This window comes from Crocuta crocuta, unplaced genomic scaffold, assembly GCF_008692635.1.
Source record: "Crocuta crocuta isolate KB4526 unplaced genomic scaffold, BGI_CrCroc_1.0 scaffold31, whole genome shotgun sequence".
In the NCBI taxonomy this organism is placed as follows: Eukaryota; Metazoa; Chordata; class Mammalia; order Carnivora; family Hyaenidae; genus Crocuta; species Crocuta crocuta.
In genome coordinates this window covers 4,139,013-4,165,147 of record NW_027528362.1, presented here as the reverse complement: position 1 = coordinate 4,165,147, position 26,135 = coordinate 4,139,013, and the positions used below count along the sequence as shown (strand labels likewise).

The following is a 26,135-nucleotide window of genomic DNA, read 5'->3' as shown; positions in this document are numbered from 1 at the left end:
TTTTTTGTTAGCACACTTAACTGCCAAGCTCTAGGATAACCAACATTATAAAGCTTATTTCAAATGCTGAACGGAATGCTAAAACAACAGAGATCATGATTTCTAATTAACTGCCTGGAGCAACTAATTCCTTACTCTACTCAACACAGTCTAACCCACCAACCTGCAACTTTCACCCTTTGGTTTGGTTATTAAGTAGGATGCAATAAAGAGAAAGTGACAAGAAGATGCAGTGGAATGACCCACATAAAGGTTAATTTTTCTCTAGGTGTGAAACTTTTTTTTTTAAGTTTAAAGAGAGAGAGAAAGGAATTCATTAATACAAATACTTTTTTATTTACTTATTTAACACTGTCTACAGGGCACAGTTTTCCAGCTTACTTTATTCTAAAAACCACTTTACAGATCAACATTTCAATCTTCAGGTTCTAGGTTGTTCACAAAGTTAAAAAGTCCTTAATTTATTATAGAATTCCACAGTAATATCTTATGCTGTAGAACATTTCCATTTCAAAGGCTTTTTTCTATCTTATACTCAAAAAAGGGGAGAGGCTAAGAAACTAGCAAGTCATAAATAATCACCTCTACTGATATGTCAGTAAAATTAGAATTGAAGGGTTGGAATCAATTGCCCACTGTCACTAAATGGGTAAAGTGACGAAAACAAGACTGAGAGCCTGCCACCTTCTCATGCCCTCCCACACACTTGTGAACAGGTTCAGGTGGCCAGTGCTTATTCAACAAGTCAAAGACCGCACACTGACTACTAACACTGATCATACATCAGGTATGCCCGGCACAGTCCGGCACAGTCCTAGGACATAACTACAACCCCAGCATCCACCTGACTAGCGCCCCTTTCTACTCTCAGAAGCATGCTGCTTTGGACAGATCTGGTTTCTGTACACAAGGGGTTTACAGTCTGGTAGAACAAACACTATGTACCAAACAACATAAACAATACATGGTGGACAGTAAACGCACTAAAAAAGCTAAAAGTAAATAAATAAGAATCGAATTGGTAAATAAAAGAAGTCTTCACAAAAAGGAAAGTATTCGAGGGAAAAAGAACTAGGATTTGGAAAAGTAGCACGGGCAATCAAACATTTAAGTATACAGGAAAACACCTCTCACAGGTCTGTAAAGGGTTGTACAGTCATCATAGGATGATGATGAGGTTACACACGACCAGTGTCCATCCAGAAGAGTCTCCTCTTTCTCTGAAGTCCAACAACCAGATCTCAATTACAGACTTCTCTGGTATCCAACTCCACAGCCAGTCATGCACTCATTCTACCAGTACCTGCCAAGTACCCACTGGGTGTCAGGCACTGTGCTAAATCTAGGGATACAATGAGAGACAGGACAGAGATGTATCACCGCCCCCTTAGTTGACATACCAACTAGGAAGATGTAATATAACAAGCAATTAAAATCACAATACAGCATGAGTATTGTGATAGTGTGAGTCTAGAATACTCCAGGAAACTAAGAATGGTAATTGGAATAAAGCAAACATGGGTGGAAACTTTGTGAACCAAATGAAGTTTTTAAACATGGAGTACAGTATTTCAAAACTTCCCTCACCTTTGCTTCAGAAAATTTCAACCTTCGGTTATATTAAATATGCTACAATTTTAATGTGCTCAGATCACCTGATTTTTCTGTTTCTCAGAAATCCAATCAGGGCCTTCCTAACTTCTGATAAATGAGATTTGAGAATGCAATCTTACCCCTTCATTTAAGTCAAGCCTGCAACTGATGAGAGAGAAAACGAACATCATACATAACAGGCTAAGTTTTATTTTATGTCAATATCCAGTAAGTATAAATCCCAGCAAAATGATATTCTTAAAATGTTTTACCAGTGTGACTCCCTTCAAACATGTGATCACCACCATGACATAGCCTTTTGGAGTTCTGAAGTTACGACTGACACCACCCATACACCCCTCAGCTCCCAGGGGAGCTGCATGGATCAGACAAAGCAATCGTCAGGCAGAGTTTTAAATTATTTTCTTGAAAGAAAGGTGGGGAATTAGGAGCAGTAGAGTATAATAGTTAAGAGCAGGGACTGTGGTGCCTACCTAGGTTCCAATTCTACCATAAACTACCTGGTTGGCCATTGGGACCAGTTACTTAACCATTCTGTGCCTATTTTTAAATCTGTAAGGATTCAATGGATGGATACACGTAAAGCACACACCACGGTAAGCTGCTACATAAGCGCGAAAGACTTTGGAAGCCCGCTGGCCTCCCTGAGCACCCCTGATGCATTTGAGCAGCCTGTTCCTGAGACAGTAGTACTGCTGTTAGCCTCTTAGCCCCAACAAACTCAGACCCTTCCTGAAGAGGCTGACCCTACCTCTTCCCCACACCTTTCACTGCTTCCTCTCAACTGGCTCCTTCCCCTCAGCCAAAAATACTGCTCGCCTGACTACTTGCTTGCCCTCCCAACGTGTGACTCAAGTAGAGGCCAGCAATCTTCTAAAACAAGAGCAAGACACTGTTCTCAAGGAGGACAAGGTGTTCCATAGACAAAATTTCTTTGAAATGACTATCACAACACAGCAGCCAGGTATCCTCTGGCAACGGAAACACCAGAGACGGGAAGCACAAATGGTGCTGGAAGACTGACAGAAATGAAAGAATCATGAACTCCCGCATGAGGAACGCAGCCTTGCAGACAATGGTGAGCCACTGGAGAGTTCTGAAGCGCTTCAGGAAGATGAGCGCGGCAGCAGTATTAAGATGGCTCCAAGGAGGAAAGACTGAGGTGAAGGGATCGGTGGCCCAGGTGAAAAGGAGGACACGGGGAGGTGCTAGAACAGCAGTGGCGTCTAGGAGGGGGGAAGAGGCAAGAAAAGCGGCAGTGATGCTAACAGAAGACCTGGCCACAGATTTAGGGAATGAATAAATTAAGAAGGGTAAAGGAGGGGAAGAGTCAAAGGTGACCATAAGGCTTTTCAGACCAGAAAACCCAACTGAAATGCAGAACCGAAAAGCAGCAGGCTTGGTTACAAGGACAGTGAGATTCATTGGGCCCATTCGTGGCTTCTTAGGACAACCAGGAGGAGACTCAGGGGAGATAGTCTTACCTGGACCTGGAAATGTCTTCAGTAAATGAGACACCAAAGCAACCATATCTTGTGATAAACTACTCTGCATTTGAAACCTCACATTGCCTATATAATCTCTACTGTCATGTGCTGTGAAATACTTCTGACAGATTTTAAACAGTTATTATTGCCTTGAATATTTCACTTCCAAAACAGAAAAGGTGTTTTGGGAGTACTATTGTTCATGTTATAAAGCTCTGTGGTTTAGGAAGCTCAATTTTGACACAGTAGTTACTCTACTTGACCCAAGACTTCAACTCTGATTTAATAATGCTATGTAATTAGGGGCGCCTGGGTGGCTCAGTTGGTTAAACGTCCAGCTTCGGCTCAGGTTATGATCTTGTGTGAGTTGGAGCCCTGTGTCAGGCTCTGTGCTAACAGCTCTGATTCTGCAGAGGTTATAAGCCTGCTTCAGATTCTGTCTCCCTCCCTCTCTGCCCTTCTGCCACTTGCAATCTTCTGTGTCTGTCTCTCTCAAACATAAACACTAAAAAAAAATTTTTAAATAATAATGTTATGTAATTATAAATACACTGCAAAAAATCTTTTTAAGTTCTTGGTTTCAATTATCTACCCAAGAAGCTAAACACAGAGAATATGACACACAAGTCACCAGACATATAAACTGCCCTCAAAGATGCAATCCATGAGGTGGGATGACATCCCGAGGCATTTCCAGAGAACACAAAAGTCCACACACCATACCAATCAGAAAACAGTGCTCTAATGACAAAAAAGTAATCAGCCACCAGCAATTTTCACTATTATAAGAGGAGTCTAGACTCTAGTTAAGAATTACCAAGAAATAAAGGCCAATATCTCATGAAGTACAACTAATTTAATACACAGTCTCTTGTCTTTTTTAGGTTACCTTTAACAGAGCCCTCAAGAAATTCAGTTCTTTTCCAATATGGCTATCCAATGCATAAGGAATTAAAGAATTTTCAAATTGAGCACGTATAAATTGATTTGGGAGCTTTTTTTTTTCCTTCTAATTCAGAAAACAGCACAGAAATCATCTTCGGTTGCACAGATGTAACTTTAAGGGCTTAAAATAAGAACTTACACTATTGGGCGGAAAACTATAATCATTGTTTGCATATTAAATATTCAAAATATATCTTGAAACTAATTGTTTCAAACTTAGTCATCTGTAAGTTTCTAAATAAAATAGAAAGAAATTATTTAAAATAATCTAAGTCTCTTATTGCAACAATTTGGGATGATGTCACAGGTCATCCAGAGATTACACAAAATATATCCCCACCTTGTGGTCAGCTTCATGAAAACAAACAGACTAAAATTAGCATTACGCCCTGTATCTGCCCAAAAACTTCATTTCTATCACACATACCATTTGACTTTTATTTCCAAGAATTCCTTTTCCCCAAATTAGTCCCAACATGCTAAGACATAATTCTGGTTCCTTCTTACATGTTTACCTCCTTTCTCCAATATTTTCATGACAGAGAATAATACTTAATCCATACCTTTAAACATTAACAATCAACCGGTATGAGTGTATTAAGCACCCACAGAGTGGTGCTTCTGATATCTCAAATCTACCTCTACCAGGCAGCCAGACCCTACACGGCTCTATTGGGGGCTGGGAGAATAAATCCCTGGCCTCTTCGAGAGCATAATTCAAGTCTTTTGGGACAGGGGCGCCTGGGTGGCTCAGTCAGTTAAAGCATCCAACTTTGGCTCCAGTCATGATCTCACGGTTTGTGGGTTCGAGCTCCACATCGGTTTCTGTGCTGGCAGCTCAGAGCCTGGAGCCTGCTTCGGATTCTGTGTCTCCCTCTCTCTCTGACCAACCCTCCCCTGCTCATGCTGCCTCTCTCTCTTTCTCTCTCTCAGAAATAAATAAAACATTTTTTAAAATTTTTAAAAAAGTTTTTGGGACAACCAAACATGTTATAAATTTAACAATATTTATATAAGCCACTATATTTTACATACATTTTATCAATGCAATTAATTCTCAATCCATGGAAGATTTTTAATTCTGAAACTAATTCCTCCACAGCATTTCTGAATTCATTGTCTACATTCTCAACTGATGAGTATGTAAATCAAATGTTACTGAAAATGCTTACTAGGCCCCACACATTCAAATTAAACACATTCTAAGATTACTTCTATATTATCCCTTACATTTTTATTTTCCCTATTACTCTATACCCCCCTCTATACCCTACCCATTAGTAGAAATAACTGTACTATGTACTTTTTGATCCACCCAGAGTCTCTTTCCAATGGCCACAATTACATATGTACTTAACAATGCAATAGTAAAATGTGTAGTAGACTAAATATATTTGTACAGATAGATATGCAGCTGTTTCAAACACCAGACCACAGACTAGTCCATTTCTAAAAAGAGACATTTTTAAATAACTGGGAAGGGGCGTCTGGGTGGCTCAGTCAGTTAAGCATCTGACTTCGGCTCAGGTCATGATCACACAGTTTGTGTGTTCGAGCCCTTGGTCGGGCTCTATGCCGACCGCTAACTCAGAGCCTGGAGCCTGCTTCAGATTCTGTAACTCCCTATCTCTCTGACCCTCCCCTGCTCATACTCACTCACTCACTCTCTCTCTCTTTCTCTCTCTCTCTCTCTCAGAAATAAAACATTAAAAAAGAATTTAAATAACTAGGGAATAAATCAAAAACAGTATTTCATGACGTTATATTATATAAAATTCTAACTGCAGTGACCACCAATAAAGTTTTATTAGAACACAACCATACCCGGGGCGCCTGGGTGGCTTAGTCGGTTAAGCATCCGACTTTCGCTTAGGTCATAATCTCGCGGTTCATGGGTTCGAGCCCCGCGTCGAGCTCTGTGCTGCCAGCTCAGAGCCTGGAGCGTATTTCAGAGTCTGTATCTCCCTCTCCCTCTGACCCTCCCCTGCTCATGCTGTCTCTCTCTCTCCTAGAAATAAATAAAAATATTAAAAAAAAAAAAAGAACACAACCATATCCATTCATTTCCTATAGTCTAGGGCTACTGTCACATTGCAACTACAGAGTTGTGTGGTAACAACTGAATTGAATAGCTGTGATAGTATGGCATGCAAAGTCTAAAATATTTGTTATCTAGTCCTTTACAGATGAAGTTTGCTGAACACAGGCGTATATGATAAAAGGGTTTAAAATTCCAGTTGCTGTAATCATGAGCAGCAGCTGAATAGCCATTCTACGCCTTACATGTGACTTCTGCTTATAAATCTCTCTCTACTTAAGAGGGGATTTAGGGTATCAAATCTGTTCCATGAATGGCCCAAAGGTAAACAATCCACCTCTTACTCATCTATTTGCTCGTTAAACAAATATATATGAGCCAGATACAGTTTTAGGCACTGAGGGAACAGTAATGATCAAATCAAACAAAACTCCTGTGGTTGTGTAGGTTACTAAGTATCTATCAGGCACCAATACATATTTTGGAAAAAATAAATTGGGAAATGGGAATTAAGAGTGTGAGGTGGGGAATGGAAACCGACAATTTTAATTAGGATAGTCAGGTTAGGCATCCTTAAGAAAATGACTTTAGATAATGACCTAAAGAAGATCTATTTGGGAGCACCTGGGTGGCTCAACTGGTTACACATCCAACTCTTGATTTCGGCTCAGGTCATGATCTCAAGGTTTGTGAGTTCGAGCCCCATCTGCACTGACAGTGCAGAGCCTGACTGGGATTCTTTCTCTCTCCCTCTCTCTCTGCCCCTCCCAAGCCTGTTCTCTCTTTCTCTCTCTCAAATTAATTAATTAATGCCTTAAAAAAAAAAAGATCTGGAGGGACAGTGTTCCAAGCAAAGAAACCAGCAAGTGAAAATGCCCTGGGGTTGTAAGCATATCTCAAAGAAGAGCTAAAACAAAGGAAGCAGGAGTAAAATAATTAGGTCAGAATGGTGCAGGGACGTCAGGGGGAGTCTTGAAGGACTTTGGCTCTGATTCTGAATGAAACTGGAAGCTATTAAAGGTATTTTGTGGTCTGGATTTTGGCCAAGAAATGCTGTCATATCTGACTTACATGTTGACAGATCACTCTGACTAGGTTTTGTGAATACTCTGGAGGGAGGTAAGGATGGAAACCTGGAGAGCAAGAGGAAGCCAAAGCCAGGATGCAGAGGAGAGGTGCTGGTGACCAGAGCAGATGGCAGCGCTGGGAGTGGTGAGAAGTGGTCAGATTCCAAGCTTATTTCGAAGGGAGAGCCAGGAAAACCAATTCCCCTCCTGAAATGTCCTTCCCCCTCTGGTAGGTCTGTGCTTCTCCCGCCATCTTATCTAAGCACTGCCTGTCTCCAAGGCCTCACTCAACAGCTACCGTCCTCATGGGACTTTCCACGACACTCGTCCCAATCAAAAATAACAGCATCATCTGACCTTCCCACAAGCCCATCCACCACACACTCCTCCCTGCAGCGTCTCTTCCCTATCAACCTCTTCAGGGCAGTGAACCTTCTTAACTTTGTATTCACCAGCATCTGCCCCATCAAGCAATCAAATAGTTAAGGTCTAAATTTCTCCTGGCTCAAAAAGTCCATGATTTTCTTTTCCATATGTACTTCATAACTCTGAAAAAGCTACAATGATGAAACACAGTTTTACAGGGGCACAGAGCTTTTAGGATAGGTGTCAATTCCTAGGGAAGAAACTAGTAGCTATACATATACAAAATACTCCTCAGTAATCCTTTCTCTCACACACACACACACACACACACACACACACACACACACACACCCTTACCTCTTATATAAAGTATAACAATTTTCTCTCCAACTACATAAACCCAATCCCAAACCTACGAGAATTAACCACTACTGTCATGCAATACCTACACCACATACACTTTGCCACAATGATCACACTGCCCTATAATGAGGGGGTATAACAGACATTTTGTGGCAGAGTTAGCCAGCTCACAACCTTCCTGAGCCGTCCTCTTCCCAACCACAGTCAAAGAGCAGCCCTTTTAAATGATGTGATCTTGCACACAGATGTGACCCCTGAAAACAGATGATTGGAGCAAAAAGCAGCTAACCCAAATGACATTTATCACAGTCCCTCCTAAGAATGAAGATAGAAAGAAAAGAGGCTCTCCTCTTTTCAGGACACCAGACCTAAAATGCATACGCTCAGGGGCTCTGGGCTTGGCCTGCTCCACCAGGGCCACAGGAGAAGAGAGGCAGAGGAGGAAAGTAAACAGCAAACAGAAACATTTTAAAGAAAGAAGCAAAAACAGAAACAAGAGCTAACAGCTGGCTAATCTGTTTCTAAAAATTTTCTCAAGCCTACCTATCTTCTACCTCTTGGATCCCTCCACACACCCATGTATGGTATGCAGATAGTTCTGGCTGCCTGGCCACAACACTAACACAACTCGCAGCCCTAGTAAGTGAAGATTAATGATTTAAGCTCTGGGTTTCTATAATTTTCATTAAATATTAATAACCGAGCGTCCTATCAATCCCAAATCCAATGCAAAAATAGTCTTAAAACAATACACACTCCATCAACACTTTTAGACAGAAATTTTTCTAAAAGCACATCTCACAATTCCAGATTTCTCTGCCATTCTCTTGGATCTGTCTGATTGTATAAGTTAGCTCTGTCCTTAAGCTGGTGATCCTCACAGTCACAACATGGCTGCGAGCAGCACCAAGCCCTCTCATTCACAAAAGGTGTGGGAGAAGAAAAGCGGAGGGGGAGAAAGCTTTAACACCAATGCTGCTCTCTCCTAAGCACGAAGAAGTTTCTCTCCTGGGAATCTCAAAAAAGTTTCTCATCATGTTTCATTGACCTAAACTGGCTTAAGCCTTCATTGGTCCATCCCTAAATCATCTAATTGTCAGGAGGGGGGGAATAATAATTGTCAGGGAAGATACAGGGATCGTAACTGGTTTAAAGAACCCACCCACAGCAGAAAGGATGTTGGACCAGCAAACGGTCCACTACAATGTGAGAGTCCACGTGTGCAGGTGCACACCTGCCATTTACAAGCATTTGTTTAAGCATGCATGTGTGGTACAGCCATCACCTGCTAGTAGGACAGAAAGTGAAAAAAGCATTTCAGTAAGTAACACTGGTGGGGAGATATCAAAGGGGACAGAGCTTCAAGTGGCCACCTTACACTAGAATGCCATATATTCCCTTTGGATCCACACCGACCTCTTAATTGCTCTTGGGATTGAAGATCAAAGGTTCCCATGGGCTCTTTTTCTGGAGTGTCAAGACTAAATAATCAAGTCTTGGGGAAATGAACCATTGTGGGAAGAGGAATGATTCTTGGTATCAAATCAAACACTTAAAGGTAAGGGTGGAGCTTACTGACAAGTATAAATTAGACGATAGCTTTGTTTTCACAGAGAGCTGTGACCTAAGAACAGGACAGAATTAAGGAGTGGGAGCATCTACAGGTGGACAGGTATGAGACTTTACCTACTTCTAAAAGTGTAGCTTAAGTCTTTCTACTAATATCATCAGATTCTTCAATCTGATGTACATTCTTCTTATAGTAATAAAGAAGTAAGTACATGGGGCACCCGGATGGCTCAGTCGGTTGGGCGGCCGACTTCGGCTCAGGTCATGATCTCACGGCTCATGGGTTCAAGCCCCACGTCGGGCTCTGTGCTGACAGCTCGCTCAGCTGGAGCCTGTTTTATATTCTGTGTCTCCCTCTCTCTCTGACCCTCCCCTTCTCATGCTGTCTCTCTCTCTCTCAGAAATAAATAAAACGTTAAAAAAATTTGTTTTAAAAAGAAGCACATCACATTATGTCAACCCATGCATTAATTCCCCTAATGGTTTCCCAATGCCATGTAGGTGAAAATCCCAGCGTATTACAAAGGACCAACTGATCTGCCCTGAGCCTACCTTTCCAACCTGTACCATATGCCTCCTCATGCATTATTCTCCTACCACAGCACCTTCTTCCTCTCCATCAGCAGGCTCCTCTCATTCCTGCCTCAGTACATTTACACCTGCCAGTCCCCCTGCATGGAGAGGGTTTACTGTGGAGCTGCACTTGCTGCCCGCTCCTCCTCATCTCTCAGTTATTTCAGTTCAAATGTCACAACCTTCTCTGTACCCCACCACCACCCTTGCCCCCACCACACATACATCCACATCTACACTCACCCCTACTCCACTCTACCCCACCCACACCCTAAGCTATGACCCTTTTTTGGATGACCACCTTTGGTTCAGACACTAATCCCTGATCCAATCAATTGTCAATATAGTGACAGGATCACATGATTTTTTTAAATGCCTGGTAATTTAAACAGCAGGAACCACATGCTACATGCAAAGAGAATCAAGAATACGAGAAACAAAAAAAACAAAAACAAAAACAAGTACTAGTGACCAAACTGAGCTGAAAACACAGAAATGATTAACCAGCCAAGCCTACCATGATCTCGGTTTTCTAAAAGATCATGAGAGCATTTAGGGCCAAAAAAGTAAATTATTCCTCCAATTCAACTATCAGCTGTAGGTTTTAGCCTTCTTTTCAGTAAAATACAGTTATCAACTGTTTCTCCTGTTCTTCAGAAACACAGCATAGTAGGAGGAATATGAAAGTCACTTTGAGCATCTCTAAGCAAATGCACACAAGCTATTATTCAACAGCAGTTTTTATCAACATATAAATTATTCTTCATAAAATCAGTTATTTACGAAGAATTACTACTTCAAGGTACACATATTTAACTTTATTCTGTAAAAATCAAGGTAAAGAAACACATAAAATTAACAAGCCGAAAACAAAAATGCTGTTTTATCTTGTGTCTAAGTTGTTTCTTAAAATAAATAGGCATTAAAACAGGATTCAAAGAAGAAAAAAAATACTGTAGAAAAAACAGGAATTCTGTACCTGGGAAAAAATCTAAAACCATTTGCCCAGTAGATGTTGTCAGAGTTTCCCATCCATCTAGGTTTGGGGCACCTTAGGAGATTCTGTGCCAGCAATCAAAACCAGGGCTGAAGCACAACTCTAGAAGATACACTTGCAAAATTCTGAAAAATCCATTGGGCGGTTGTCAGTAGGAGGTAAATTAAAGCCTTATGCATTGAGAAGCAAACAACTTGAAAATGTACAGAGGCAATGAATCCTGAAGTTATCAGGCATCAAGATGTTTTGTATAGTTAAGCTAGAGAATCTACATGTCCTATTTTTCGACTATTTTCTAAAAACATGTGAGAACTGCCAAACTTGGCTCGTGAGTTTAAGATGCTACTTATCAACTCTGTGTAAAACTATTAAGTGAATTTACATAAGCATCTTGACTACTTTTTAAGTTTAAATAAAAACTACCCAAGATCTAAGTAACTGAACAGGACAAATGTTATGAATCAAATTAAATAACCCGGTGGTTTCCTGGTAGGGAAAATTTAGTACTACATAAAACATGCATCACATATTCAGAAGTGGACGACAAAAAAGAAGACCTGAATTCAACTGAAGTCTGGTAATATTAAGAAACTAATCTATGGGGTGCCTGGGCGGCTCAGTCGGTTGAGCATCCAACTTCGGCTCAGGTCATGATCTCATGGTTAGTGGTTTCGAGCCCCGCGTTGGGCTCTGTGCTGACAGCTAGCTCAGAGCCTAGAGCCTGTCTTCAGATTCTGTGACTCCCTCTGACCCTCCCCTGCTCACACTCTCTCTCTCAAAAAATAAATAAAGCATTAAAAAAAAAAAAAAGAAACTAATCTAAGAAATATTACTTCAAGTGCAAATCACTTTTAAGACAGAATTCTACCTCTAATATACAAATCTATTCAAGTGGAAAAAGGAGACTCTCTCCATCTAACAATTTGTAGGGGGAAGAAATCTCCTTCACAGTGAAATTTTTAAAGACACACGTTATACAAGGATACCACTTAGTACTATGCTCAAATTCTCAGTAACAAGAAAATTAAAATGTAATCAGTATGATGGAAATATTTTCTTCAGTCTTTTTTAGCTCTGAGAATTTCTGAAGTCTTGAACAATTTTTACATGCTCTTCTTGAAGGAATGGATTTATCTTTATATTATATGTCATAATATGGTTTGGAAATGGTAAAAACAGAAATAATTTTCTTTTTCAACAGGGGGGCAAAGGCAAGGTTTCAAACAGATACACTCTTCTCAACACATCGTGTGTGTGTGTGTGTGTGTGTACAAAAGAACACCATTTTAAGCTCCCTTTTAGATTTTTTCAGTTTTTTTCTACTAAGAAAAACACAATTGAACTAAGATGTTTACTGAATAAATAACAGACTTGAGAAACTGAAGAATTCTACATCTCCTTATCTGACCCTAAATCTATTAACAAAGTATCTCTAAAACTATTTACATGCTCATTATAGAAAAGGCAATTTGCCAGTAATTGAAAAAAAGCCTAAAAATTAACAAATGAATACTATTTTCTGACACTAGAAAGCTGGCAATGGTTATACAGTCTTTCGCCTTCTAAAACCATAATCAGAACTGGGACGATTAATCAACATTTTAACACTTCCCATCTGTACAAGTGCTCAAGGTAGTGCTTACTGTCTTGACAAGTTGCTTAGCATTGCAGAATTTGATAATTCATGTCTTACTGAATTTTTACTGACTTGGAAGAAAATAAAACACCAATTAAAAGCAGATGTCACCTTTAATTCTAACTGGCTGACAAACTTCTAGTTTTTTTACCCAATTCAGAGACAGAATGCATGTAGATGACAGTTTAGACAGTTAAATATTCAAAGTCACTGATATCCCCCACAAATTTGCAAGTGATTTTCCAGAACTTAATCCCAAAGGGCTTTATCTGGCAAGCATCCAGAAAGAATAGTTTCACATAGTCATCTAGAAGGTAAATTTATTGTTACATTTCTGCAAAAGCTTCATGTGCTGATCAGAACATTACTAAATTAATATTCTCAAGATTCTCATCTTTACCTTCTTACCCATAAAAAAATTTCCAAAATATATTGCCCCTCTACTAAAACTCTAGCTAAAAAAAGAAGAGAAAAAAGTTAATAGAATTAATAAACTTTGCTTAACATACCTTCATGCTTAAATGATCCAAAAGCTAAATCACATCCAACCGAATTTACCATAAAATAATAATCTGACTTGAGTTCTCATGTTTTTCAATGTCCTTTAATACTATAATCAGTCATAAATTCATTCACTTTTCATTCTAACCATGAAGTATGAACAAAACTTCTTAAATTCAATGTTTTGGAAAGCAGCACAAAAATAGATAAACAGATGCCAGAGATTAAACACATACATACACACACACAAAATGGGAAATGTTAATACCTACATTCTTGCAACTCAAATTTCCAAATACACGAAAGTAAACTTAAAATGTAGAAAGAATTAGCACATTTTTAATATTCTAAAGATAGCTAGGCTGGTGCTTCCTAATGCTGTTCCATGTAGACACGAAGTAACTCGTAATAAAACCCTGAGTTCAAAAATGCTTCCTTATTATAATCTATCAAATTTTTCTACAAAAAGAAAACTGGATTTTCCCCAATACCCCAGTTTTAAAGACAACATTAACATGAGTCCTGTCCCTATGTCCAGAAACACTGACCACAGCCTCTACCGATTACCCTTTAATGATCTATGCAAGCTTTCAAAAGCAGGAACAAGCTGGTACCAATCAGGCAAAGGGGGAAAAACGAATCCCAGAAGGAATCACCACAGAGATCCCAATCACAATAATAGAGTCCCTAGGAACTGTAAAGCCGATCAAGCCCTTTGCTTCTGTGGACTCATTGCCTAACAATCAAACTTGGCTTAATAGTTAGAAGGGGTAAAGGAACCAGGTTGATCCTCTTTTGTTCACTTCCTAGGTCTAACAGAGTATTTTCACTCTGTTAGAAGAGTATTTTCCCGAGAAGAATCTCGGGAAGATGAAATGGAAAGGTGGTCACAAAAAGGGGACTTAAGGGGATGGCCTACCTGGGACCACTTTTGTAGGCCTCATCTTTGCATTTTCATCCTGCTTCATGCTTTGCTAATCAGAGACCCACTGGAAGCTTCAGAACCAACTGAAAGGCCTGGCAGGGTATTTGGCTTTCAATTCTTCTACTCTGTTTATTCCCAATATATATGCATTGGGCTTAGGAACAACTCTTGAACAAGGGCAGCCGCTCGGCAATGAAATGTAAATTACTGACATGTGCTGAAACGTGGACTTGCCACCACTAATGAGCACATTAAAGGGAAATGCTCACTGGATGACTGCAGCCCTTTTACTTAACCCTGTGTGCAGGGAATGCCACAATTCAACATCAATTAAAAGAGCTAGCTGCAAAACAGTAACAGAGCAGCCCTGTCACCACTTTTAATACCTCAGAGACCAAAAAGCTAAGACAAACACGAAATTTCTACACTTCCTCAACTAGAAATATTGTGCAAAACATGGATCGTCGACACGATCAGCTTCAGTTAAGATTTGTGAGACCCGTTTAAAAGCCATCGTGACTTCAAACAATCTCCTGAGAGTGAAAATAAGGTCTCCGGTTATCCAAAAAGAAAAGAAAAATCAACAACATACTAAACTACTAGTTTCTTCATTAGACAGACAACAAATTTGGACTTTAGCAATCTAAAGCACACCAGGGCCTTAGGAAGACTCTGAAAAGTTGAGAAACTCGTCAAGAAAACAATGATCATATAAACCAATGATTTAGATCTCAAGATAAACAAAATATTTGCATTACATGAACAGGGCCTCATTTATTGGGGCACAAAACATTAGCCTATTCACCATAATATAATCTACAATTTACAGTAGAAAACCCATAAATGTGAACAGTTATCTAGTTTCTATTATTAACTTTTAAGATAAATTATGATTTTCAGGAACACCTGGCTGGCTCAGTTGGTAAAGCATGCAGCTCTTGATTTTGGGGTCATGAGTTCAAGCCCCACGCTGGGTGTACAGCTTTAAAAAAAAGTTTTGGTTTTCATAATTTAAAAAACAGCATTTTTAATTTCAAAATAAATGTGGCAATAGAATGAAGGTACCATTAATATGTTAACTTGCTATTTTGACTTACTGTGTAACATTTGTTTAAAGAATACTATTATGGGGCACCTGGGTGGCTCAATCGGTTGGGCGTCCGAATTCGGCTCGGGTCATGATCTTGCAGTTCATGGGTTCGAGTCCCACATTGGGCTCTGTGCTGACAGCTCAGAGCCTGGAGCCTATTTCAGATTCTGTGTCTCCCTCTCTCTCTGACCCTCCCCTGCTCACGCTGTCTGTCTCTCGCTCTCTCAGAAATAAATAAAACATTAAAAAAAAAATTTTTTAAAGAATACTATTATATAAGCATCGTACTATTGACATGTTTGAATAAAATTTTATCATTTTCTGATGACCTAAAAAGCCTGCCAGATTTTTTTTTTTAATGTTTTACTTATTTTTGAGAGAGAGAGAGAGAGAGAGAGAACAAGTGTGGGTGGGGCAGAAAGAGAGAGACAGAGAATCTGAAGCAGGCTGCAGGCTCTGAGCTGTCAGCACAGAGCCCAACGCGGGGCTTGAACTCAGGGACCGCAAGGTCATGCCCTGAGCTGAAGTCAGGTGCTTGACCAGCTGAGCCACGCAGGAGCTCCAAGCCTGCCAGATTCTTAAAGCCCCACCACCACAAAAAAATTAATCACAGTAAATAAATACCACAAAAGAACACATTAAAAACCTAGTTATTTTCTCTTCATGGATTCTGAGTAACTTGAAATTTTCCATATATTGTGTGCAGTTAAACCCCAGCCTTTTAGAACCCTCAGGGCTTGAAAGAATTGACCTCAATCAAAAGACCTGATCACTGGACTAGAAGGTGGTTAGGCAAATCATTTTATTTCTGATTCAGTTTCTTCATCTATAAATTAGAGGTAATGATACCACAAAGCATATAAAGAGCAGGGGGAAAGCACCTATGAAACACTTCTCATATTCTCTGACAATCTCCCTAACAACAGAATCATTACTCCACTGGGAGCCTAACTCCTCCTCCGCCTATCAGAGTCCCATGTAGCAAGGTTCTCTTCCTCGGGAGCACACATGTGTTCTCCTATGAGTCAGGAGTCCAGCAGCTTTGACTTTGACTTTAAGGAAATGTACGCTGATCCAGGTAATTTGCTCCAAAGATAAAAACATCTATCTCTTACAGGATATGCATTTCTGCCTTACTGGTCACTTTTTTGTCACCTCAGAGAAAACTGCTTTAACTTCTAGCTCTTCTAACTCAGTATCTTTTAAGATCTGCAGTCAATCGATCTCCCCATTGCTGTTTTTCACCTCTACAAAACCCTGTTAAGGCCACCGCTGCCCCTCCACCCCACTCACAACCAAATTGGCAGAGCACCTGGAAAGCGAGCCTTCACCATGCGTGCTGTCGGGGCAGCCACTGTAAACACAGCTACCACCACCCTGCACACTCCACTCCAGATCATCATCACCGCTTTCCTCTTCTCTTTCTTCTCTGTGCTCTTCTCCTCGCTTCGTCTGCTTCGTTTTCCTACTTCTAGCTTTTAGTGGGGAAACCTCATCTTCTATAGAGAACTCTTTATGGAGCTCCTTTAGATCTAGAAATGTCCTATAAGCTAAAGATACCAAGAGGCTTATAACAAACTATAAAATTATGGTCTTACAGGGAAAAAAATAATGATGGGGAGGGTAAAAAGTTGAAAATATTTTAAAGCTTTATTTTGCTTTGCTCTATAACAAGCTGTAGAATTTCTCTGTCACGTGGGAGGGAGCATGGAGCAGTAGGAGTCAGACCCAGACAGGAGCTGCAGACAGGCCTGCCGTCCTAACCTCCTAATCGTTCAGGCGCTAACAGCTGTGTGGCCTGGAGCAACTTGCTGACACTCACCCCCCTTTTACTTCCTCCATCTGTAAATAGTACTGAAAAAATACTATCCACCTGTAGGGCTGTCATGAAAAGCAAATGCAGTTATTTACGTAGAGTGCTTGGAATAGTGCCCTGCACACAATCAGTACTCAGAACAAGTTAACAATCTGCTAAAGATAGAAATCTCATCCATTTGTATCATGGTCACAATCAATCTTACTGCTCATACTCTTCATCTAGACTCCTTATTTCCTCCTCGTCTTTCGGTTACTACTCACTTTTAAAACTGCTTTTGTGGACATGTGGTGGCTCAGTTGGTTAAGCGTCCAACTCTTGATACTGGCTCAGATCATGATCTCACAGTTTGTGAGTTCAAGCCCAGCGTCAGGCTCTGCACTGGTAATACGGAGCCTGCTTGGGATTCCCTATCTCCCTCTCTCTGCCCCTCCCTCCACCCTGCTCACTCTCAAAAATAAAATAAACATTTTTTAAAAACTGCTTTTGCTTTTGAGGCACCTGGGTGGCTCATTTGGTTGAGCATCCAATTCTTGGTCTTGGCTCAGGTCATGATCTCACAGTTTGTCCTCTCTCTGCCCCTCCCCCATGAACTTTTTTTCTCTAAGTAAACAAACTTTAAAAAAACTGCTTTTGCTTATAAATGATGTGATGGATAGTAATAGCAAGAATCACAATAAAAAAACACAGGCTTTATCTATATATTTCACCAATAAATGCAGGTCCAAATTATAACTCCAGGGCATAAAGATTGCAAAAGTTTACCATTAACAAGTACATATGGAAAATAAACCATATGATACCAACAGTCACAGACCTCCAATATAAGATTCTGTCATGTGTAAAGAAATAGGAACAAGATCCTAATAAATATTTGTTAATTACTTTTAAAAATAAAAATGTACTTCAAATGAGCTTAGTGTGAACAGCAAGGGGATTAAGCCACTTCCAAAAGTCTGTCTCATATTTGGAAGTATATATAAACAATTCCACTAATTGGCCAATAATTATTCATGATTATTAGTAAGTAAAGTGGTAAATAACAGGAACTCAGAGATGAGTAAATAAAGGTCCTTGATTTCATACGTAATTATAAGGCCAGAAAAGAATGCCAGAGTGTGGAGGGAAGGAGTAATCAGAGAAATCTTGCTCTGACTAGAATGCTCTTCTCCCATGACATCTCAGCTTAATGGTCACCCTCTCAGAGAGATTTTTTGGTACCACCCTCTCTAGAGGCCATTCAGTTAATTCATGACACAGCGTTTCTCAAATCTGGGGAGCTTAGAACCTCTTTCATTTTAAAACTCTAATGACCTCAAAGAGCTTCTGTTTATTCATGTTATATCAATATTTACAGTACTAAAATGAACAAATTTTTAAAATATTTATTAATTTGGGACACCTGGCTGACTCAATGGAGTGTGCANAGATCATGACCCAAGCGAAAGTCGGACGCTTAACCGACTAAGCCACCCAGGCGCCCCTGGAGTGTGCAACTCTTGATCTCAAGGGCTGTGAGTTCGAGCTCCACACTGGGTGTAGAGATTACTTAAAAACAAAATTAAAAAATAAATAATAACATTTATTAATTTTAAGAGAATGTACCAATTTTTTATTTTTTAACGTTTCTTTTTTTAAAATGTTTATTTTTTGATAGAACACAAGGTGGGTAGGACAAGTGAGAGAGGAGACACAGAATCCAAAGCAGGCTCCAGGCTCTGAACGGTCAGCACAGAGCCAGAACACAGGGTACAAACCCACAAACCGCGAGGCCACGAACCAAGCTGAAGGCGGGAGCTTAACTGACTGAGCCCCCCAGGCGCTCCAATAATGAACTCATTTAAAATTAACGATTAGAATGAACATTTTCATAACAAATAAGTTAGTAAATGTTTTACATTTGCACAGACTTCTGATATCTAGCTTAATATAGCTGGGTTATCATGTCTGTTCTGCACTTAATCTTTTATAGCATACGTCATGTTGCCACAGGAAAACTCTACTACACAATCATGACGAAATGAGTGGGGGAAAAACTCAAACATTTTTTTACTTGCCAGGTCCCCAGGTGCCCCAGAACATGTTGGCAGCCAATACTCTGTTGCATCACCCACCTGAATTTTCTTTATAGCATTCAAATTGATCTTTGTGAAATCACTTCTAAGCACCTACCTCTCTGTACTTGAATATAGCCTCATGAACACTCAGATTTTTATCCTGTTCATCTTGAATGTATCCAATATCTAGAACAATGTCTGGCACATTCCCACTCTTGCCAGAAGATAGAGGAGATAAACCTCCTTCATAAATAAAGCAAAGGTTTTCCAATTTGTGTAATCCTTCTGCAAGTAATCCACACAGATTTTTGCCCTTTGCTTACACTTTAGTTCTTTGCAATTAAAACCCCCTATACCAAAACAAAACAAAAACCTATACCAAGAGTGGAGAATTCTCATCCTAATACACTAGATCATTTTTCCAAACTGTGCCAAGTGTTAACGGATATCTTGTGAGGGCAGGTAATTAATGGTCTAATAAAATAATGAGACAAACTAAGGACTTGATTTCTCAAATACTTATTCTACTACAAACAAACACAATAAAAATGTGATTTCTTTTGGCAATTAATCTGTCCTTGAGACAATCATGTCTACTTTCATCTAAACACACATAAGAACAACAGCACGGTAAAAGCTCTTTGAGAAATGCAGTCCTATGTAACAAATCATCGAGCAGAAGTTGCTTATGAGACATAAAAAATACTTTAGGGGCACCTGGGTGATTCAATCAGTTAAGCGTCCAACTCCTGCTTTCGGCTCAGGTCATGATCTCATGGTTCATGGCTTTGAGCTCCACATCAGGCTCTGCAGACCACTGACAACACAGAGCCTGCTTGGGATGGTCTCTCTTTCTCTCTCTCCCCCTTTCCCACTCATATGCTCTCTCGCTATCTCTCAAAATAAACATGGGAAAAAAAGGTTTGTTTATTTATTTTTGAGAGAGAGAAAGAGAGACAGAGACAGAGTGTAAGCAGGGGAGGGGCAGAGAGAGAGAAGAAGACACAGAATCAGAAGCAGGCTCCAGGCTCTGAGCTGTCAGCACAGAGCCCAACGCAGGGGTCCAACCCATCAACAGTGAGATCATGCCTGAGCCAAAGTCAGACGCTTAACGAACTAAGCTACCCAGGTGCCCCCAAACCTTTTTTCTTCTTTAATTAAAAAGAAATACTTTAATGTAATATCTGGAATAATGAAAGGCACCTCCTTGCGACTCTGGATTAAGCTCTTTTAAAAACTTAAATTATTTTTTTTGTAACCAAACTGACATAGTAGGGAGTTTCCTTTTATACCTTCCCTCTGGTCTAATAAACAGTTTGGAAGTTTCTCAAAGTGCCCTTACTATATTTCCAGAATTCCAAATTTTATTTCAGCAACTTTTCTCAGCTATCAAATAGTGAGCAAGCATCTACTGAAAGCTTCAGTAATACAACAGAATTAAAAGCATGATTTCAGGGGTGCGTGGGTGGCTCAGTCGGTTAAGCCTTCCACTTCAGCTCAGGTTATGATCTCATAGTTCATGGACATGAGCCCTATGTCAGGCTCTGCACTGACAACTCAAAGCCTGGAACCTGCTTCAGAGTCTGTGTCCACCTCTCTCCCTGCCCCTACCCCACTTACACTCTCGGTTTCTCAGAAACAAACATTTTTAAAAAAAATTTTGAAGCATGATTTCAGTCTTCTACTCATTTACAAATTGGGTGTCAATCAACAGATGACAGATAAAAAGTGTGTACAGCCATGGCACCTGAATGGCTCAGTCAGTTAAGCATCCAACTCTTGATTTCAGCTCAGGTCATCATCTCATGATTTGTGGGTTTGAGCCCCACATCAGACTCTGTGCTGATAGTGCAGAGCCTGCTTGAAATTCTCTCAAAAATAAACATTTATTTAAAAAAAATAGAGAAAAAGGGCCCCATGTATACTAAAATTGGAAAAAAAGGATTATTAGCAGGGCCCCTAAGCAAAGATGACTTGCAAACTCATGAAGAGTTCCATATATTTTTTAATTAGTGGAAAGGGTTATGTTATATAGAATATGCCACAATTAAATACGTATATAATTAAAAATCAAACCAAACCTAAGAATTTCTTCTAGGTACCCTAAAAATAGACCAAAGTGAAAATAAATCTTAATTTCAACTGACTGATATTTGGATCATTAACAAAGGAAATGTACTAAACTACCTCAAACATCTTTAAGGCAAAAATTATGACATTCTCCTATGAAATGTGTAATATGTGCAGATGAAATACACATGACATCTATTAACACAGAAAATCCTGATGGAAATGGGGGGGAGGACTGTACAATGGTAACTTTTTTTGGGGGGGGGGTGTCCACAGGAGTGGGAGAGAGAAAGTGAATCCCAAGCAGGCTCTATGCTCAGCAGGAGTCCATCCCAGGAACCATGAGATCATGACCTGAGCCAAAATCAACAGGCGATACTCAACCGACTAAGCTACCCAGGTGCCTGTACAACTGCAACATCTCTACATTTTACATGAAAAGAATATTATCTCCAAGTAGACCATATAAAGTCAAGGATGTACACTGTAATCCCTAGAAAAACCACTAAAAAATATAAAAGGTCTAATAGATACATTTAAGTGGAATTCCAAAAATTAATATAATCCAGAGAAGACAGGAAAGGAGAACAGATGGGGGAAAAAATGAGACAACCAGAAAACAAAATGGTAGCCATAAATGCAGTCACACTAGTAATGCATCAAATGTTAATAAATATTACTGAAATTGCATATTGAAGATGGTTACACAATTCCATGACAATACTAAAAAGCACTGATTTGTTTATTACAAAATGGTGAATGTTAGGACATGGGAATTATATCTCAGTAAAGCCGTTATTAAAGAAAATAAGGTGAAGTACTTAGGTGGCTCAGTCAGTTAAGCATCTGACTCCTGATTTCTGGCTCAGGCCATTATGTCACAGTTCATAAGATCAAGCCACACGCTGAGCCCTGTTTCCGGCTCTTCGATGGAAGTGGACCCTACTTAAAATTCTGTCTGTCTGTCTCTCTCTCTCCTCACTCCACCTGCTTGTGAAGGAAGGAAGGAAGGAAGGAGGGAAGGAAGGAAGGAAGGAAGGAAGGAAGGAAGGAAGGAAGGAAGGAAGGAAGGAAATAAGGCAAACCAAAAAACCTTAATTGTCTAAACACTACAATTTTAAAAAGATACAGATTAGGATGATTTTTTTTAATTTTTTTAATATTTATTTATTTTTCAGAGACAGAGTAAGACACAGCATAGCAGGGGAAGAGCATAGCAGGGCAAAGGGAAGAATTCTTTGAACAGAATTCAAAGCAAGCTCCAGGCTCTGAGCAACCATTCAGCACAGAGCCTGACACAGGGCTGGAACCCATGGGTCATGGGTGAGATCATGACCTGAGCTGGAGTCGGATGCTCAACCAACTGAGCCACCCAGGCACCCCTAGGATGATTTAAAAAGCATGACCCCTGTACACACTGGCTATAAGAGACATGTTTTCAATATAAGGAGTCAGATGAAGAAATACATACTGTGCAAACTGTAAGCATAAGACACTTNACACTTGAGAGTATAAACATTAAGCAACCTATCTGAAATCACATACCTACAAAGTGACAGAACAAGAATTTTAACTCTGATTCCAGACTGTGCTAATAACTGCAAGGGGAAGGTAAGGAATTAGGGGAGAAGGAAAACTCACAGTATAAAATTCAAGCTATTTTAACTAAGCAAAGAGTAGGAAATCCCAACTGCATCAAATCATAGATTCTTTTTTCTTTAATGTTTATTTTTGAGAGAGACAGCAAGAGACTGGAGAAGGGGCAAATTGAGGGAGACAAAGAATCCAAAGCAGGCTCCAGGCTTTGAGATGTCAACACAGAGCCTATGAGGGGTTTGAACCCACTAACTGCAAGATCAGGATCTGCGCCAAAGTCAGACACTCAACCCACTGGGCCACCCAGGTGCCCCTCAAATCCCAGATTCTTAACCTTCCTATTGAAGGCATCCCCAAGTCCCACAAACCTATATAAATTTGGCTTGTCTACACCCTTAAAACTCTCCCTAAAAATAAAGGAGGATTTCAACTTTTCAAGTATCCATATCAGAGCATTTCTACTCAAATCTTCAAATTCAACAAATATTCTAGAAGCTAAACTCTAACATGAAGGAAAAGAAACATCTTCTCAAACATTTCAAAGAACATTCTGTTATATGGGTTTTATGAAGTTACTTTCACAGGTTTTCATAAATTATGCTGAATATGACATTTAAGAGTCACAACTACAAATATACTATAAAATTGTCAGAAGCAAAGAGTTGCCAAACTTTCTCCTCTAAATCCATGGAGACCAGATTCATTCAAGAGTATCATGGAGCAGCTACTGCATGGCTCAGTCTGTTGAGTGTCCAACTTCAGCTCGGGTCATGATCTCACAGTTTGTGAGTTCGAGCTCCACATCAGGCTCGCTGCTGTCAACCCAGAGCCTGCTTCAGATCATCTGTCCCCTTCTCCCTCTGTTCTTCCCCAACTTGTGCTCTGTGTCTCAAAAATAAATAAAAAGCATTAAAATATATTTTTTACCAGAATATATTTATTTATTTATTTATCACAGAGCAGTAAAAGGTATCAGTGATTATACTACAGTTCTACCAGCTCTTTCAAAAATGTATAAAGTGAGCAAATCCAAGTGAAGACAGTTACTTTTACTGCGGACCAAGATCATAAGATCTTGACACAAGAAACAGCTGTTTTCATACCTTAAAAATGGCCCGCCAATGAGGGGAAAGAATGGAGCAAAAAGAAAAGAGCCTCCATCAACACCAAAAATAGGCCCCAGCCAAAGCTATCTTTTAAAAGAAAAAAAAATCACTAACAACCCAGTCTAGTTTCAATCCATCTTCAAAGCAGTTTGGAACATTTACTGAGTATGGAATTTATAACATTTGTTACAAACTATACTCTCACTTACTAGTTATGTGACACTGGGCAAAGCTTTTACTTCTGAGGTGATGGTCTCTTCTTAAAACCAAGGATCATGATAATACAACACAGCTTGTCGGGAAGATTAAGTAAGAATGGGGCCAGTGTATCTGTAGGGTGATATCCCATACCTATTTTTAAAAGCCTGGGGCAAGACAAGAAATATTCTATGCCACTTCTTTTCTCATAAACAAAATCCTTTGGCAAATAAGAGTACTCTACATGACAAATCTATAGCAAAATTCTCACCTACACACATACACACTCACACACACTCACTCCAGAAGTCTATAAATATAATTGCAGTGATAGTTTCTAGGGATTTAAACTAGGGGCTGGGGTCAGAGGTTCACAGATGGAAAAAACCTTCTTTCCTAACATATACATGGGACTTAAATTAGGAATTTACATTCTCAAAAAAGTTAACATAATAAAGTCAAAGATCTATGTCCAAAATGGAAATTCTACTGTTAAAAAAACATATATAGTTAAAACTAGATATTTATAAAATACATTGCAGTAACATTTCTCAACTTTCTTAAGCCATGATATAAATTTCAACAGTCATGCACAAAACATTCAGTGAGTTACCCAGATCACGGCCTACATAGAGATAAAATCAGAGCTATGTACAATTCTGGACTTACAAGGTTTAAGCCTTTCCTTTTTCCTCCTACTTAAAAAAAAAAGTGGTTTCCTTTCTTTTTTTTTTTTTTTTAATTTTTTTTAATGTTTTATTTATTTCTAGGAGAGAGAGAGACAGCGTGAGCAGGGGAGGGTCAGAGAGAGAGAGGGAGACACAGACTGAAACAGGCTCCAGGCTCCGAGCTGGCAGTCAGCACAGAGCCCGACGCGGGGCTCGAACCCACGAACCGCGAGATCATGACCTAAGCGAAAGTCGGACGCTTAACCGACTAAGCCACCCAGGCGCCCCAAAAGTGGTTTCCTTTCACTGGACACCTTTTAACAGGATAAGGAATATAAGTGTTCAAAAACAGTGATGAAATGTTATTTATATAAAGAACTTAGCACAGAGTCCAGCATTGCCAGGCAAATCTCCTTAATCTTTATAATTGTTAATAATTAGTAGAGGAGAGAGCTATTATAGAGTATTTAGCATGATATAGTTGAAGCTAGTACTTTTGGGAAATCAGTCTGATAGTTTTCATCTCTATTTTGTGAGTTTACATTTTTTTCCCTATTGGGATTAATAGTTTGGTAGATGTATACCTGTGCATAATAATGTAGTTTACCAACTATGACCCATGATTCCAACCTTCTTGCAACCACTGAAGCTGGATATTATGAATTCTGTATAATGAAAGGAAAACAATGACTCAGGTATAGTAATCTGCCCATATTCACACTATGCTAGTAGTAACAGAGTCAGGACTTGACATATGTTGGCTGACTTTCAGGTACAGAGCACTTAAAATAAAAACCACTGTGCCCTACAGAAGATATGAACAGACACTTCTCCAAAGAGGACATCCAGATGGCCAACAGACACATGAAACGATGTTCAGCATCCCTCCTCATCAGGGAAATACAAATCAAAACCACACTGAGATACCACCTCACGCCAGTCAGAGTGGCTAAAATGAGCAAATCAGAGAACTCTAGATGCTGGCGAGGATGTGGAGAAACGGGCACCCTCCTACACTGTTGGTGGGAATGTAAACTGGTACAGCCCATCTGGAAAACAGTGTGGAGGTTCCTCAGGAAACTAACAGTAGAACTCCCCTATGACCCAGCAATAGCACTGCTAGGAATTTACCCAAGGGATACAGAAATGCTGACGCATAGGAGCACATGTACCCCAATGTTCATAGCAGCACTCTCCACAATAGCTAAAACATGGAAAGAGCCTAAGTGTCCATCAACAGATGAATGGATCAAGAAGATGTGGTTTATCTATACCATGGAATACTCCATGGCAATGAGAAACAATGAAATCTGGCCATGTGTAGCAACATGGATGGACCTTGAGGGTGTTATGCTGAGCGAAATAAGTCAGGCAGAGAAGGACAAATATCATATGTTTGCATGTATAGGAGGATTAGGCGGAACTTGACGGAGGAACAAGGGGGAGCAGAAGG

The 26,135-nt window shown here is 39.7% G+C and overlaps 1 protein-coding gene and 1 pseudogene across 2 annotated transcripts in view; one reads left to right on the top strand and one right to left on the bottom strand.

Moving 5' to 3' along the window:
- The window catches only part of PCCA (propionyl-CoA carboxylase subunit alpha), a 402,236-nt gene that overhangs the window by 305,156 nt on the left and 70,945 nt on the right, over window positions 1-26,135 (bottom strand). The gene's annotated exons all lie outside the window — the stretch shown is intronic.
- LOC144223321 (U6 spliceosomal RNA) lies at window positions 20,953-21,048 on the top strand (annotated as a pseudogene).